The sequence below is a fragment of the Theobroma cacao genome, chromosome 2 (assembly GCF_053813885.1).
Source record: "Theobroma cacao isolate CCN51 chromosome 2, ASM5381388v1, whole genome shotgun sequence".
NCBI lineage: Eukaryota > Viridiplantae > Streptophyta > Magnoliopsida > Malvales > Malvaceae > Theobroma > Theobroma cacao.
The window spans coordinates 18,594,710-18,611,347 of NC_142640.1; the positions used below are offsets into that span (position 1 = coordinate 18,594,710).

Below are 16,638 nucleotides of genomic sequence, written 5' to 3' on the forward strand. Positions count from 1 at the left end.
TCTGAGCTTTGATCCGGGTACTGCTGAAATTTGAGATAGTGCACAATATCATGGTATTACGGTTTCCCGTCTATTTCTTCTTCTACACTAGAGCAGTGCGCGGGACACTCTCGAAGATTAATCATGATGGGTTGGATCTTGACATTGGTACCAACTTTGAACATTGCCGCCAGCGTGGCTAATGCATTGGCCATTTGGTTCTCCTCTCGGGGCAAATGATTGAAGCAAATTTCATCAAAATTTTCAATCAGCTTTGATACATACTTGTGATACCGAACTAACTTTGAGTCACGTGTCTCCCATTCTCCTCGCAACTGATAAATAACCAAAGCAGAGTCCCCATACACTTCCAAAATGTGAATTTTCCTCTCGATTGCTGCTTGAATGCCCATGACACAAGCTTCATATTCAGCCACATTATTGGTGCAATAGAAGTTGAGTTTAGCTATAACGGGATAATGATCTCTTTCTGGTGATACTAACACGACCCCTATGCCATGCCCCAAGGCATTCGAAGCTCCGTCGAAAAACATCTTCCAATTCTCTTTCTCTGATTCCTCCCCACTTGTTTGACATATTGACATCAAGTCCTCATCTGGAAACTCAAACTCCATTGGTTCATAATCCTCTTCCACCCTTTCTACAAGAAAATCTGCGATTGCACTTCCTTTGATAGCTTTCTGGGACACATATACAATATCATATTCAGACAATAACACTTGCCATCTTGCCACTCGACCTGATAAGGAAGGTTTCTCGAAGATGTATTTAATCGGGTCCAACTTTGCAATGAGCCAAGTGGTATGATATAGCATGTACTGCCTGAGTCGATGCGCCGTCCATGCTAAAGCACAACACATCTTTTCCAACGAGGAATACTTGGACTCGTATTCAGTGAACTTCTTGCTCAAGTAGTAAACTGCCCTTTCTTTCTTACCAGTTTCATCATGTTGCCCTAACACACATCCCATGGATCCTTCATTTACCGTTAAGTATAAGAGGAGGGGTCTCCCGACCACAGGTGGTGCCAATACTGGCGGACTCAACAAATATTCTTTAACTTTGTTAAAAGCAACTTGGCACTCCTCATTCCATGCCCCCGAATTGTGTTTGCGAAGGAGTTTGAAGATCGGGTCACATTTGAGTGTGAGTTGTGATATGAACCGGGCTATATAATTTAATCTCCCCAAAAATCCTCTAACTTCTTTTTGCGTCTTGGGAGGGGGCAAATCACGGATTGCTTGAACCTTATCTGGGTCAACTTCTATTCCTCTTTCACTGACGATGAAACCCAGTAGCTTTCCTGAAGTGACTCCAAAAGTGCACTTTGCTGGATTTAATCTGAGCTGAAATTTTCGTAACCTCTTAAATAATCTTTCAAGATTAGTCGCATGGTCCTCTGTTTTGCGAGCTTTTACAATCATATCATCCACATACACCTCAACCTCTTTGTGCATCATATCATGGAAGAGAGTCACCATAGCTCGCTGATAAGTTGCCCCGGCATTCTTCAAACCAAATGGCATTACCTTATAACAAAAGGTCCCCCACACAGTTATGAAGGTGGTTTTCTCTCTATCCTCTGGTGCCATCTTAATTTGGTTATACCCTGAAAAGCCATCCATAAAGGAAAACATGGAGTGGCGGGCAGTATTGTCAACAAGGGTGTCAATGTGGGGAAGAGAAAAATTATCTTTTGGGCTAGCTCTATTCAAGTCTCGATAATCCACACACATTCTCACCTTCCCGTCTTTCTTAGGAACTGGGACAATATTTGCAACCCATTCAAGGTACTTAGCTACTTCCAAGAATCCTGCATCGAACTGCTTTTTCACTTCTTCTTTAATTTTCAACAACATTTCAGGTTTCATTCTTCTCAACTTTTGCTTAATCGGTTTGCATTCAGGTTTCAAAGGCAGTTTATGAGCTACTATGTCTGTGTTGAGTCCTGGCATATCTTGATAAGACCATGCGAACACATCTACATATTCATGAAGTAGCTTTATTAGTTTTTCTTTTTCCATTAGCACCAACGTCACACCAATTCTAACTTCTTTCTTATTTTCTTCATTTCCCAAATTAATTGTTTCAAGTGTCTCTTGATGTGGGACAATTTGTCTCCCCTCCTGTTCTACTAGTCTTAATAAGTCCGGAGTTAAATCATAATCCTCCACGTTTTCTATATTGTCAAGTTCACTGACACTTGTACCTTTTTCAAAATCAACTTCAAAACCACTGTCATTATCATCTTCGCATTCATTATTTGGAATCCTGGAAGGTAAAGGGAATTGAAATATGTAGAGCTATTGTATAGGTAAATAGTTAAAATAAAGGGATGAAACGACACTAATGGAAATGATTAATTATGAGAGGAGATATGAGAAATGCACTACGCATGTCAATTTATTAAAATGATAAATGATAAAAAAACCGATACATAAAATTGAATCACAAGTGACTGGTAAACTCATGGTGATCCAGTTGCTCAGCTTTAGATTCGGTGGCCCAAGGTATGTAGTAGGAATCTCATCCACATTTCCTGGCTGTTCTTCACCTTCCTCCGTTGCACATATTGATAAATCAGAAAAGGTCCCTCCTAAAGCTGACACTGATTCTTGGTTCCCAATGGTGAGTGATTCAGGAAAGATGCAAGCTCCAGATCGGAATGTCTTGTAAAGATGAGGATATGTCATTCCTCGAACTTCCAACTCATGCCCCTTAAAGCGAGCCAGTCTTTCTTTTCTTCTTTCGGCTATCATTTCTTCTTTTTCCTTCTTAGTTGGCTTGTACCCCAGGCCAAACCTTTCTTCATTTCTGGTAGTACGTATGGGACTTCTAATGCCTTGTAGTTCTTTTCCCAATCCTGCCCCCGCTCGGTATCCTTTTCCTAATATCTGACTGACAATCATCTTGGTGGTCTTGGAAAGTCTTGGAATAGGCGGTGTGGTTCCTTCTCCCACATACGTGGTGTTAACGAACTCGAAGGATCGAAAGGAACATTCAGGCACTTCTTCCGCTGCTTCCACGTAAGGCGTATCTGCTGGCTTGCTTATGAGTAAGTCCTCTTCTCCGTTAACACAGACAATCTTCCCTTCCACGATGAACTTAACCTTCTGATGAAGAGATGAAGGTATGGCCCCAGCCATGTGTATCCAAGGTCTTCCCAACAAATAATTGTATGAAGGAGCAATATCCATAACCTGAAATTCAATGGTAAAGGTACACGGGCCAATTTCTACCGGTATCTCAATGTCCCCTACTACTTCTCTCCTCGTTCCATCGAAAGCTCTTACGATCATCTGACTCTTTCGCATGTGGGACATGTTGATGGGTAAATGGGCCAAGGTCCTCATGGGCATCACATTTAAGGACGATCCGTTGTCAAGCAGTACCTTTGCGACGGTACAACCTTTACACTTGGTGGTGATGTGCAAGGCTTTGTAATTTCCTCTACCTCCAGAAGGGATTTCTTCATCGCTAAAGGATATTATGTTACCCACCGAAATGTTCCCAACAATGTAGTCCAAATTTTCAACTGAGATATCATGATCCACATATGCTTGGTTCAGAATCTTCATCAGAGAATTCCTATGCGGTTCTGAGCTGAGGAGCAAAGATAGTAGTGAAATGCGAGCGGGCATCCGGTTCAATTGCTCAACTACATTGTACTCACTATGTTTGATGAACTTGAGGAACTCGGCAGCTTCTTTTTCTGTCACCGATCTTTTTGAGTCATCTGTCGATTCCGGAGGTTGTACCTTTTCTTCTCTAGGACTTTGCTCTTTTTCCTTTCCCTTCTCATTCTTGAGATTCTCGAATGCTTCCGGTGAATAGCAGCGTCCGCTGCGAGTAATCCCTCCAACGCCAGTTATATTGGCAGCATCATCTTGAGATTCAGCTATCCATTTCTTCGCTTCCGAAACTTGTACATTGCAGTTGTAGTTCCATGGGACAGCTTTGTTGTCTTTGTAAGGGAAGGGTTTAGGGACTTCGATGATCATCTTGGCATGGTTTTTGTCCTCCACAAACTCTCCTTTTGGTTCGTAGAAAATGGTCAAAGGTTTTATCTTCATTGGGTGAGTGGACTCCTTGGATATCATGTTTACTGCTGACTCTGAAGCTTCCGTATAAAATTCGATCTTTGATTCGTCCATCATTCTTTGCACTTCCTTCCGGAAAGAACCACAATCCTGGATTGAATGCCCCACACATCCTTTGTGGTACAAGCAACATAGTCTTTGGATATCTCGTGAGTCATTCACATTAGGACATTCAGGCCACACCTCGAGCATATCGGCTTTTACCAAGGCTTCAAATATTTTCTCCATGGAGGTTTCCACTTCCTGAATGTTCCTTTTAACATACACCTCCCTTTCAATTGCATTTACCCCTGCCCCAGCATGATTTGGCAGTGGGTTGTTGTTAACATTCTGTTCTGGCTTTTTTTCAAAGTTCAGGATTCCTGCCTTGATCAACCCTTGCACCTTATGCTTGAATGCCGTGCAATTCTCAATCGAGTGACCTTCGATTCCATAATGATAATCACAATGGGCGGAAGTGTCATACCATCTCGGGAACGGAGGTTTTAATGGCTCTATGTATAAGGGTGCTACTAGATGGTTTGCAACTAACTGAGTGAAGAGTTCAGCATAAGGGATTGGGATTGGGTCAAACTGCACTTTCTCTTGCTTGTTTCGCCATCCTCTTGATTCACCGGTAGTATGGTTGTTTGAAGGTGTTGTTTGTTGTGTGGTTGAAGCTGTAACAGGTGTGGAAGCAGGTGGGTAAGGTGTCCGTTGGATGGGATTATATGGGTACGGGTTAGGGAAGGCATTTGGCATAGGCGGGTATGGGTATGGGTTTTGTGAAGTGTTGTGCACAGCTGGGTAGTAGGGGTATGGTAGGTATGGCTGGTAAGGGTTGTATGTTCCTCCTTGGTGTTGTCCTGAAGTGATGGCTTGGGCTTCTCCTTCTTTCCTCTTGAAAGTTCCCCCTTTCCTTGTGTTTGCCATATCACCTCCTTCTATCTTCCCTTGCTTAATGGCAGTTTCTATCATTTCTCCCAAAATCACCATATCAGCAAAGTTCTTTGTGGCACTACCAACCAATCGTTCATAGTAAGGGGCTCGCAAGGTGTTAACAAACATTACAGTGGTTTCTTTCTCAGTCAATGGTGGTTGAACTTGAGAGGCCACATTCCTCCATCTTTGAGCGTATTCTTTGAAGCTTTCAGTGGTTTTCTTCTCCATATTTTGTAAAGAAAGGCCATATCTGTAACGTGCTTATACTGAGCTACAAACGCCCGAGCAAGGTCTTTCCACGTGTGGATTCGATTGTGGTCCAGTTGGACGTACCATTTTGCTGCAGCACCAGTAAGGCTATCCTGGAAGCAATGTATCAAGAGTTTGTCATCATGAGCATATGCGGCCATCCTTCTACAATACATGGTTATATGTGTGACCGGGCACTTGGTTCCATCATACTTCTCAAAGTCTGGAACTTTGAACTTTGGGGGTATAACCACATCTGGAACCAAACAAAGCTCAATTGCATCCATAGAACAATACATTCCCATTCCTTCTACCATGCGCAGTCTTTCCTCAAAAAGGTCAAATTTTTGATGAGTATCAGGATTATCTTTCGATTCAACGGATCCACATTTGAGCTTCTCTTGTTCCTTTGGATCATCCAAATCAGGTACAGAGATGGGATCTGAGGGACTTGCCCCTCCAATTGGCCTTTGTTGAGCATAAGTCGGTGGTGGTCCTATTGGCATCCCAAAAAATGGATATTGACCCACGGATGGCATGGGAATAGAAGCATTCCTTGCAGATGGAGGTGTAAATCCTGGTGGATACACGGGGTCTGTATTGGTTTCTGTCTGTTGAACGTCTTCTGGTGTACCAGAACTCCCTGCCGCTTTCTTTCCTTTATCTGTAGATATTAACTCCAAAATTTTTGATAACTGACCCATGATTTCTTCTTGCTTCTTCTCAATCTTATCCATCCTCTCTGAATGCTCGTCCCCCATGATCTTAGAACGGGCTCTTGTATTGTATCTGTGGAGAATTTGTTTTTCTGGAATTTTGTTCTATTAGTTCAAGGAATAAGTTAGAATTTTATATTGAGTGCATTACTATTTATTATTTTTATCTGAATCATGCATTATGATGCAAATGAAATGTATTGGAATAGGAAAAGTATTGGCCATCCAACATTTACCATAAGAAAATCCGCATCCATAAAACTTAAATATCCAATTACATCATTGTCTAAAACCATATATAACTATCAAAAAGAAAAATCGACTTTGTCATATTGGTCCCTAACCATCCTGAGGTGACTGATCAACCGCTCACTCAATTCATCCTTGGGAAGGATCTCTCGCCTGAGTTCTTCGGTCTTGTCTGCCATCACTCGAGCTCTAAATGCCACTTCTCTCATCTGTCTCAGTATCCATTGCATTTCAGCTTCTTTCCTTTGAAGACTTTGTGTGCATGAATTGTTTCTTTCCCTCATTTGGAAATATTCTTGCCTTATTGCTTCATACTGTGCCTTATAGCCCTCCATGGCAGTTTCCAACATGCTGCAATCATTTTTCAACTCTTGGGTGGTTTGTCCTTGTCTTCGTACCTCGTGCTGCAAAGCGTTGTTGGCACTTTGGAGTTCTTGTATTCTGGCTAACAGAGAAGAATTTGCCACGCTCACTTCCTCAAACTTGCTTTGCCACTCATCCCGTTCTTTCAAAGCCACCCGTACCTTTCTTGCAGTCTCTTTCTTCACTTCTTCTAGCTCATCCTCATGTCTTCGCTTCATATTCATCATCTCCTTTTCAAGTCTTTTTCTCGTTAACTCATTCTCCAGCAGGACATCTTGAGGTTTTGGATTTACGGGATGTTTTGATGGACTCTTCGGGGGGTGTATGACATTTTTCACCCTTTGGTCATGCCAAGTATGATATCCTGTGGTGACTTCATCGGTAACCCTTCCCTGATCTACTCGGCAATTTTTCTTCCAGTCCTGAGCAATTTCCTCAATTTTCTTTAGCGTTTCTGGCTCTCCATATGTAAACTCTAACTGGTCGAGCTGGTGAGTCATGGGCACGAATTGCTCAGATCCGAACTGTCTCCGCACCATTATTGGGGCATAGCTGATGGCTCCCCAAGGTCCCATCAGTGGTACCCATGGCTTGTCCCCACATTTATACATCACTTGCATTCGTGGCATCCATGGAGCTCTCCAAGTCACTTCAATGCTCATTAACCCCCGGAGCCTTGCGACCCACTCTTCTTTCCTTTTGTAGTCGGGCCATTCACTTTCGCAGAACTCAAGGATAGGACAACTCGCAGACAGATAAAGCTTTCGAAATTTGCTCTCTTTGCATTCGAAATGGCTTTTGATCCATATGGTTAGGAGTTGAGCACATCCGATGAATCGTCCCTCACCTTTGCGTCGACAGAAATTCAAGGATCTGAAGGTTTCAGCTAAGATGGACGGGGCCGGGTTGATGCTCCTTGTCACCTGATCAAAGAAGTCTATGACTGACACCTCCACATGACCTAGAACCTTCGGGAAGACCACTAAGCCGTAAATTGCCATCGCAAAAGCCAAGAGACCTTGTTCATCCTCCATGTGTTTTTTAATATATCCGTTCAAGAAGCTCCACGGAAGGCATTCTGTGTCTCCTTTCTTCTTCAAATGCTGATCCACTTCCACCGTAGTCATTCCTAACAACTTGGCCAACTTTCGTCGGTGTCCGGTCTTCTGGGCCCTCCAATAGATCTTGTCAGGCTGCATATGGTCTATCCGAAGCAGAGAGGAGTATTCTTCTATGGTAGGGGTCATGTCCACCTTGTTAAAGACAAAGCAACGATATGAGGGATCCCAAAACTGGACAATGGCTCGGAGCATCTGGTCATCGACTGGTACATATAGGAGCCATGCAATGTGTCCATACTTGTTCTGAAAATTATCTCGGTGAGCACGTCTCCATTGTTCCCAAATTCCTACCATCTCTGTAAAGTCATTCTGCTGAAGATCCAAGTGAACTCTCTCGGGTAAAATTGAGATATGTCCTTGGGTCAAACAGTCTCCTTTTTCCTGTTGAATCTGCCTCATCTGTAACTCTATCTCATAGTCATTTCTGTATATGTTGAGCGGGCCTGCTAATGACGATGCCATGGATATAACTGGGATCTCTTAGGTTGAATGTTGTGTAGCCAATATTCCTCCTATATGCAATTACGATGTATGCAAATGAACATGTAACATGCGCATGACAAGCAAAATAAACTTAAGTTAGTATTAGAAATAATGAGAGAATAACAAGCAATATCATGGGTATTATTGTCTACTCCACGATACTTTATTATCTCGGGGCATAATTTAAAATAGAGGGAGTGGAAGAAATTCCTTCATGTGTACCTATTTATGAGGTATATTCTCACGGGTATGGCTCTTTTTAAGGTTAAGCTGCTCTCTGTACTCTATATGCTGAGCGGGGTTTATGAACAGAGCTAAGGTTCCCAAATCGTTCCTCACTGTCGTCCGCACGGACTAGTAAGGCACCCCGGTCCTCACCCATTACAGGCTTCAAACGGACTAGGTTCGATTTGAGTGGGAGTCTTCACTAGCCCGTGCGGAGGTTATCACCTCACGAGAGCGTAACTACTAAACTCCCTCCTAAAAGGACATAACCCGGGTGGAGGGTTTATGCATGAATGTAAAATGTGCTGTGTGTGTGAAGGAAATCATGCGTTCAAAGTAACAATCTCACATCTTTTTACCCTAAATCCTCACAAGTATTAGAAACAATAAAGTAATAAATACGAAATAAACTAATGTACCAAACAAAATATGCAGTACAAATCATTAATATTAAGGAAACAGTGAATTATTTAAAGCCTTGGATAACCTATTATTTTTTTAATGGCTCGACTCTCGACGGTCCCCAGTGGAGTCGCCAGCTGTCGTAACGTGCGGGTCCGGGAACCCGACCGCTAGGTGGGGTGAATGTGAAAACTCACTAAAAAAATTAAATTAGGAGTCGCCACCAATCCTTTTTTTATTAGGTGTGATTGGCCACCTATTGACTCGATTCTAATCGATGCAAACTTAAATTAATTTTAAGCCCACCGAAAAGAATCTTAAACCGGTCTACAATTTTCTGGATCTAGGTTCGGGAGTACGGTTACGCCCGGGGAAGGATTAGCACCCCTCGGACGCCCGTTTCATGAACGGTACCATTTTTAGATTATCCTATTGGGCTTTAATTTTTAATTTCACTAGATTTCCTTAATTATTACTTTTATTATTTATCTCCTATTTAACCTAAAATGGAATGCAAATGGGTGGTGAGATGAAATGCATGGCGTGAGATAAAAATATCGGACAAATAACCTTTTATCGAGGATATTTTCCGAATCCGCCCATCATACTGGTGGGACTCGGGATATTCTCTCACCTAGGGAATTATCCGAGAAACTCGCCTTCGCAAATTCGACGAATAATTCCCGTCATCGGGGTCATCGTACGTTTTCTTTTTAAAATAATATTTTTTTGTGCATAATGAACCTAATTCGGGCAAAAGCATTTTATTAAATATGGTTCTCGAGCCCTCCCATCATACTGGTGGGACCCGAGGATATCTTTTCACCTAAGGAACTTTTCGACAAATACCCGCCTTCGCAGGATCCCCGAAAGATCCCATCATCGGGGCTTATACTCGAAAACAGAAATATTTATGTGCAATGATATGTATGATGCAATACATATATGCTATGCAATTATCTATATTTTTTGTTATTATTAATTGTTTTTATTTTATTATATATTTTATTATCATATTTCCTATTATTATTTCTTATTATTATTATTATTATTATTTTTATACTTTACGTTTTTTGTTCTAAGTTCTTTGTTTTTCACTCATAGTTAGACAAATTATTTATAATTCTATGTTATTTTAATGAGTAAAAATTATATATATATATATATATATTTTTTTTTATCGTACGATTTTTATGTATTTTTATATTTTTATTATTATTATATTTTTCATAAGCGATTTTTATTCAAACCTAATGCTTAAGATCTTATTTTATATATATATATATATATATATATATATATATTATTATATTTTTTTATCTTTATTTTTACATTTCTTATAGTTTATGCCACTTAATGCTCAATATTTAATTTTGAATTAGTTATTTTTTTACTATTGTATATTTATTTATTTTTATTTATTTAATGTCATATATATTGTATTTTTACGAATTAATTATTATATATATTTGAATTGTTATCACTTTATCATTATTTTATTACTTATTATTTATTTTTTTATCAAGTAATTTCATCAAGTAATAATTTTTGTTGTATAATCAAGCTCTTTATTTATTAAGGATTTCGGAATCTTAAAAACGAGACCCTCCCATCATACTGGTGGGGCCTTGATTCGGATTCTGAACCTAAGGAATATCGGCCCGGGATTGCGACTTCTCGCATCCCGATCGATTATCCCATCATCGGCTATTATTTTATTAATCATATATATTTTTAAAAGAGTTAACTTTCTAATATTGATTCTCATACCTATTTTATTATTTTAACGCTTAACCTAATAATTTTTAATTTCTTAATTTAATCTTGTAGCCTACCATTTGTTTCATTCATTTATATTATTATTTTATTATTATTGTTTTTGTTATCTACCTATTTTTTATGTCTTCTATTTTAATGATTTTAATTGATTTTGATTTTTGATTTTTTTATTTTATATTTACATAATCATGTTTATTATACTATGTTCCCATTATCTTACTAACAAAAGGCTACATATATAAAAAATAATCATAACCAACACCAACAAAAGCCCAATATTTAAAACTTACCCAATATTCAAGCCCGACTTAGCCCAGTACGCATCAGTCCGGCAGAAAGCCCGTGAGTATGCCCCAAGTATTCAGCCTTCCCGAGCCAAAACGCAGTCGTTTTGAATGTCCTCGAGCTGCCTAAAAATATTCCCCAAAACGACACCGTTTAGCTTTAAGCACTAACTATAAAACCCCCCTATTCTTCCTTTTCTTCCCATTTCTCCCTTTCACTTTCTCTCTCTACCTATAAACTCTCTGACTTCTCTCTACACTTTTCCTCTGTCGGATTTCCCCTCCTCACGCCGGCGAACTCCCCCTTGGCTGTCAACCTGCAGGAAATCTCACGCCGGCGAACTCTTACGGTCGGCTTCCCCAACCGGCGACGTCGCAGCTGTTCTGGATCGGCTCTTCCTTCCAGCTGCAGATCTGGCGGCGTCGATGGTCTGGTTCCTTCTCCGCCGGCGAGCTCCTCCTTGCGACGTGGGTCAAGTCGGCTATCCCCCAACCGGTGGCATCGCAGCTGTCCTGGGTCGGCTCTTCCTTCCAGCGGCAGATCTGGCGGCGTCGATGGTCTGGTTCCTTCTCCGCCGGCGAGCTCCTCTTTTCGGCGTGGGTCAAGTCGGCTATCCCCCAATCGGCGACAGATCTGGTGGCGCGACGGTCTGGTTCCTTCTCCGCCTGCGAGCTCCTCCTTGCGGCGTCGCTAAAGCCGGCTCTCCCTGAACACGTTTTCTCCTTTTTGGTTCTTTTTGGATATCTCACTTCGATTTCTTTTTGGTGTGGCTGCTGGGATCTTTTGTTGCCGGTTCTTGATTGTGGGTTTTTTGTTTTGGCTGTTAAACTAGGGATTTTCTTTGCAGGTGATCCTTCCCCGAAATGCTACAGTGCCCCCTCTCCTTTATACCCGATTCTCGGGTTCTGGAGGGGGCACGCCCCCTTGCCTTGTCCCTGGGCACCCGGGGGCAAGTTCCACTATCCTGCCAGACGCGAATTTTTCGCGTCTGGCAGGTGAGAGAGGTGCCTGGCAGGGTGCGTCTGCACCCTGCCAGTCGTACCTCTCTCCTTTCTTTTTCATCATTTTTTGTTTATTATATTTTTATAATTTAGTGTCTACAGTAACAAGCGGCACAGAGGTAATAAAAAGCAAAACAGTTATTCAAATGGAGAAAGGGAAGATATATTTATGTCTCAATCAATTTGTGAAAAAGGCTGTTTTCTTGCACCTTATGTCTTTTCCCTATTTAGTTTTTCATGTATATTGTTTTTCCTCTTCTATGACTTGTTGGCTGGGATTTATTTCTGTTTTCTACAGGTTCCAATTATGGTAGTCATGAAAGCAATGGGGCTGGAGAGTGATCAGGAGGTTGTGCGGATGGTTGGAAGAGATCCTCGATTGAGTGCCATGCTTTTACCTTCTATTGAGGTAATTTATGTGGTCAAGGATTCAAAGTCTATCATAATCTTTGTCTTAAAAGAAAGAATGTAAAAGACTTTAGAAAGGATTTAGTTATAGATTGCTTGATTACTTGGGAATGAAACGTGAGATTTCACTTATTGATCATACTTCATGGTACTTAGTGTTGAGTGGTTGGTAAACACCATGTGCATGATATGTTTGTGGCTGAGATGAATATGGAATTTTTTTTTTATTGGTAAAAGGTGAGGTAGCAGCAAATGCAAATTTGTTGATGGGAAGGTGTCTTAAATGACTTGTTCCTGTGCAATAGGAACATATTAGTAAAAAAGAGAGGTGTTTAAGTGGAAGGGGAAAGATGTGTTCATGTTGCAAATATGTGTCAATGAGAGTGATCAGTGTTCACACTGTATTGATTGGAGCTTGCTTTGGGATTTGACCTATACATTTTAAATGTAACTACTCTGAATACATAATTACAAAGATATACAATTTTGATATTCAAACTATGAAGACGTTTAATTGTTAAAATTTACCTCCAACCAACTTTATTTTTCTACTTCTAGGCTATAGCACATTTTTTTTTGAAATACAAATATTTTAATGTTAAATATAATACTCAACCAGGTTTTTCTTTTTTAGTTTATTATTTATTCTATTTTATTCTATTAATCTCGGAATTGAAACCAAATGGAGGTTTAAAAGGGAAGAGTTACCAAAATGCCAAATTGGACTTAAAATCATAGTCTTGTTGGGTTTAGAGTTTTAATTGAATCAACGATTGCCCTTTTGTACATTTGCATTTAATGGACGTATGTGTCTTAGCATCTATATTGAATCAGTCATTGAACATTTAATTTCATTTCAACTTTATGATTATTTTGGCAATGTGGTCAAGTTTACAACATCTAAGAGTTTTTTGGGATCCAAAGATAATTTTTTTTGGCTAGTTTTTTTCAGCTTGTTTATTTTTTTTCTTCATTAATAGGAAGTCCTAATTATTTTCATTTAGGAAAATATGTGGAAAATCAAGAAATTTAAAGTGTTAAATTGTAAAAAGTTACTTTATTTTGGCACTGCAAAAAAAAAAAAAAATTTTGATGTGTAAATATTCTAATTATGAGCTCAAGCTTTGTGCAACAGGGATTAAGCTATCAGTCTAGGCAAGTGTCCATGGGATCTTTATCTTTTTTTAGGTTTTGGTTAATGAATTGTACCAATTAGTTGGTTTATTGACATCTTTCATTCTAATTGTTTTTCTCTAATTACTGCACGTAGTATGTTCTTTATTCTCTGTACCTACTGTCTTTTCTAAATTTAATCACAAAGAAGCTAATTGAAGATTAAAATCTACCTTCTTGAAAGAATGGTTGGCCCATGGGCATCATTGAACATATAACTGTTGTTAAGAGAATGGTCTATATCTCCTGGTTGCAATTTTAGCATTGTTTTCTTAATTACATCATTACTCATTGGTCTAGTTCCTCACATTCTCTTGAAAGCAACCTTCAGATAGAATTATTTCAATGACTAATGAGGTTGAAATTATGGTGACTCTTTAATCTCCAAATAACAGCTACTTGTCTTTGTTTTCCAGTTTCTTTTTTTTTTTTATATATTTAAAAAAAAATTCTATCTTTCCATCCATACAGCCTGAAGGCCTTTATCCAAAATTCAATCCCAAAAAATCTCTTGTTTTTAAAGCTATGTTCAACATGAGCCATCTAGGCGCTTTTCACACAACTTGTTCTGCATCAGCATGATTATTCATAGTTTCCAAAGGTTAGGATACTTGAACTTAACCCAAAATGATTCAAATGGAGATGGGCACATCTTGGTTTCCTATTTTTAGATCTTATTTTCTTCGGTCTCTGAACAATGGATACAAGGATCTCTAGTATTGTTGTTATTGTTGTTGTTTTGCCACTTAACCTACTGAAAAACATGGAAATATGTTGCTAACGGTTGTTTATCATTTGAGTTAAAGCTTCTAAATGAGAGAATCTCAAAATCAGTCCATGTAGGATTGTGTTGGTTTCTACACATGAGTATAAATACCCATGTCCTCTCTTTCTCATTCATTGGCTCTGTCCGTTTAATGTTTGACACTTTAATCAAACAAGTAATCTTTTTCTCTATAGATAATTCTTGCTTTCTTATTAGCGATAGCTTGTGCTGCTGCTATCCTTATCATTGTTATCATGGTTTTTTTGCTGTTTTTGACTTAGATTTTAGACCAGTATAATGTCTTGTCAAATTGGCACTGGTGTTTTAGTTTTAGCTGCCAATGCTTTCTAATATTAATACTTTTGAAATCATGTGGTTGGATGTTGCAATTATGAAGTTAGTTTCTTTAGACTTTGTGGAGACCGTGGCCTTTGACTTTGCAGATTGAAAAGGCATTTGACATAGCTTGCTGTTACTACTTTAATCTAAGGGTTGCTTGAATTTATATGGGTATTGGAAGTCACATTAAAAAAAAAAAAAAATCAATTTTAGTGGTAATGCATTCATAGAATGAAATATGCGTGTTTGTTTATTCTTTTCGGTTGTAGCTGGGTTTTGGCATCTTGATTTTTGGCAAGATCCTATTAGCTAACTCAGTGTTCTTTCCTTAGATTAGTTATTGCACACAAAGCCCTCATAAAACAAACATTTTCATATTTTGTCTATGCTTTTATAGTACCCTGTTCGACAACTTTCTGAACTGTTTCAAATTTGAACTATTTCTATTTTAAATCATATAACTTGTTTCAAAATCAACTTTAAAATTTTCATGCAGATGATATTTGATAATATCAAAGTGTGAACTATATGAAACTCCAAGTAGTTGGGAATGATTTATTCAAGGTTTGATACTGAACTAGTTCAAATTAGAACCACTTAAGAGGGTTCCAAAACAGGCCCATGAAGTGGTCTGTTATTTATTTGCTAAGCATTGGCACTGTAGTTGCTCTTCCCACATAAATTGTGCACTTTGGGCTGTTACCTCATCTCTTTTTTGTCCTTTTTACCCAAAACTCTAACCTAATTTTTATCATAGTATTATAATTATTGTAGCACTTTTTTTTTTTTTTTTTATTTCAGGAATGTGCAAGTTATGGGATACATACCCAACAGCAAGCTTTGGAGTATCTTGACGGAAAGGTAGAGTGGTTTTGCCAACATTTTACTCATAGGTTTCATTAATTTTAATGTAAATGATCAAACCAGCTTCTTGATCTGGGAATGTCCTGGAACATTACTACAGTACTGATTGATTGAGCTGACTAATAAAAGAAATTATTGTAGTTGGTGTCAGTAAAGGGAATGGTGGAAGCTGATGTTAAGTGACATGCAAAGTGATCTACTTACTGGCTTTCTAATTTATATCATTTGTAAGCATATAAAGTAAAAACAATAAATAAAACTATAAGACTCAAAGAATGTATTAAACTGGTGAAAAAAGAAATCCAAGATCAGTTAAGTTTGGGGTATCTTGAGCATATACATATTAGAGGGCCTCTTCACCTATTGCCAATTGGTTTTAAGTTGGATGTTTATTATGGCATCAGAGCAAGGTTTGTTTGTGTTCTTGTTGCTTGTTGCTCTTTATGTGTTTGTCCACTTGGTAGGCCTGTGTGTTCCAACTTTGTTAGTAGTAGGCCTACGCATGAGGTGGAGTATTAAGTGGTGTTATCCCACGTCAGTTAAGTCCTGGGTTTCCTGTTTTCTTATATTCAAGTTGAATCTCTCTACCCATTGTTAATTGGTTCTAGGTTGGATGCCTGTCTTAAAACATTTAACACTACACCACTCAAGTTTAAAATAACTACTGTGGATGCTTTAACTCAACATGGATTTTGGACTTCTTTAAAATGTTTTCTTTTGTGTTTCGACATTGACTACACCCTTTTCATTGTTTGATAGGCATTTGGACTGTTTTAGTGTCTAAATTCTGGGCCGGTTTTCTATCTTTGTGGTTGAGCTATTTGTTGAATTTTTGCTACATTTAGGTTTGCCCACTGAAAGATCCTTGGAGTGTAATATCAGTTTTCGATTTATAATTGCAACAGGTTAAACCACCCTCTATTAAGGGCAATAGAAGCCCAAGAATTCGTGGTCATTGCTGGTGTTTTGCACTTTAACTTCAGATAACCCAGTTAATAGCATTCCTTCAATTTGTTAGTTTCTTATTTACACTAGTGAATATGGTTTACATATTGGAGTACTTGTAGATTTTGGATAAATTTTTATCTGGATGGGAAACTTCATATTTATTTTTGAGGTTTGATCAGTTGCTCTATTCCATTAAATCTGCTTTGTGCTTGTATGTTGCTTTTTTGTCCTCCAATCCTAAGTAAG

At 38.9% G+C, this 16,638-nt stretch overlaps 1 pseudogene; it reads left to right on the forward strand.

The window, feature by feature from the left end:
- The window catches only part of LOC148764130 (DNA-directed RNA polymerase III subunit 2-like), a 37,447-nt pseudogene that overhangs the window by 10,177 nt on the left and 10,632 nt on the right, over window positions 1–16,638 (forward strand).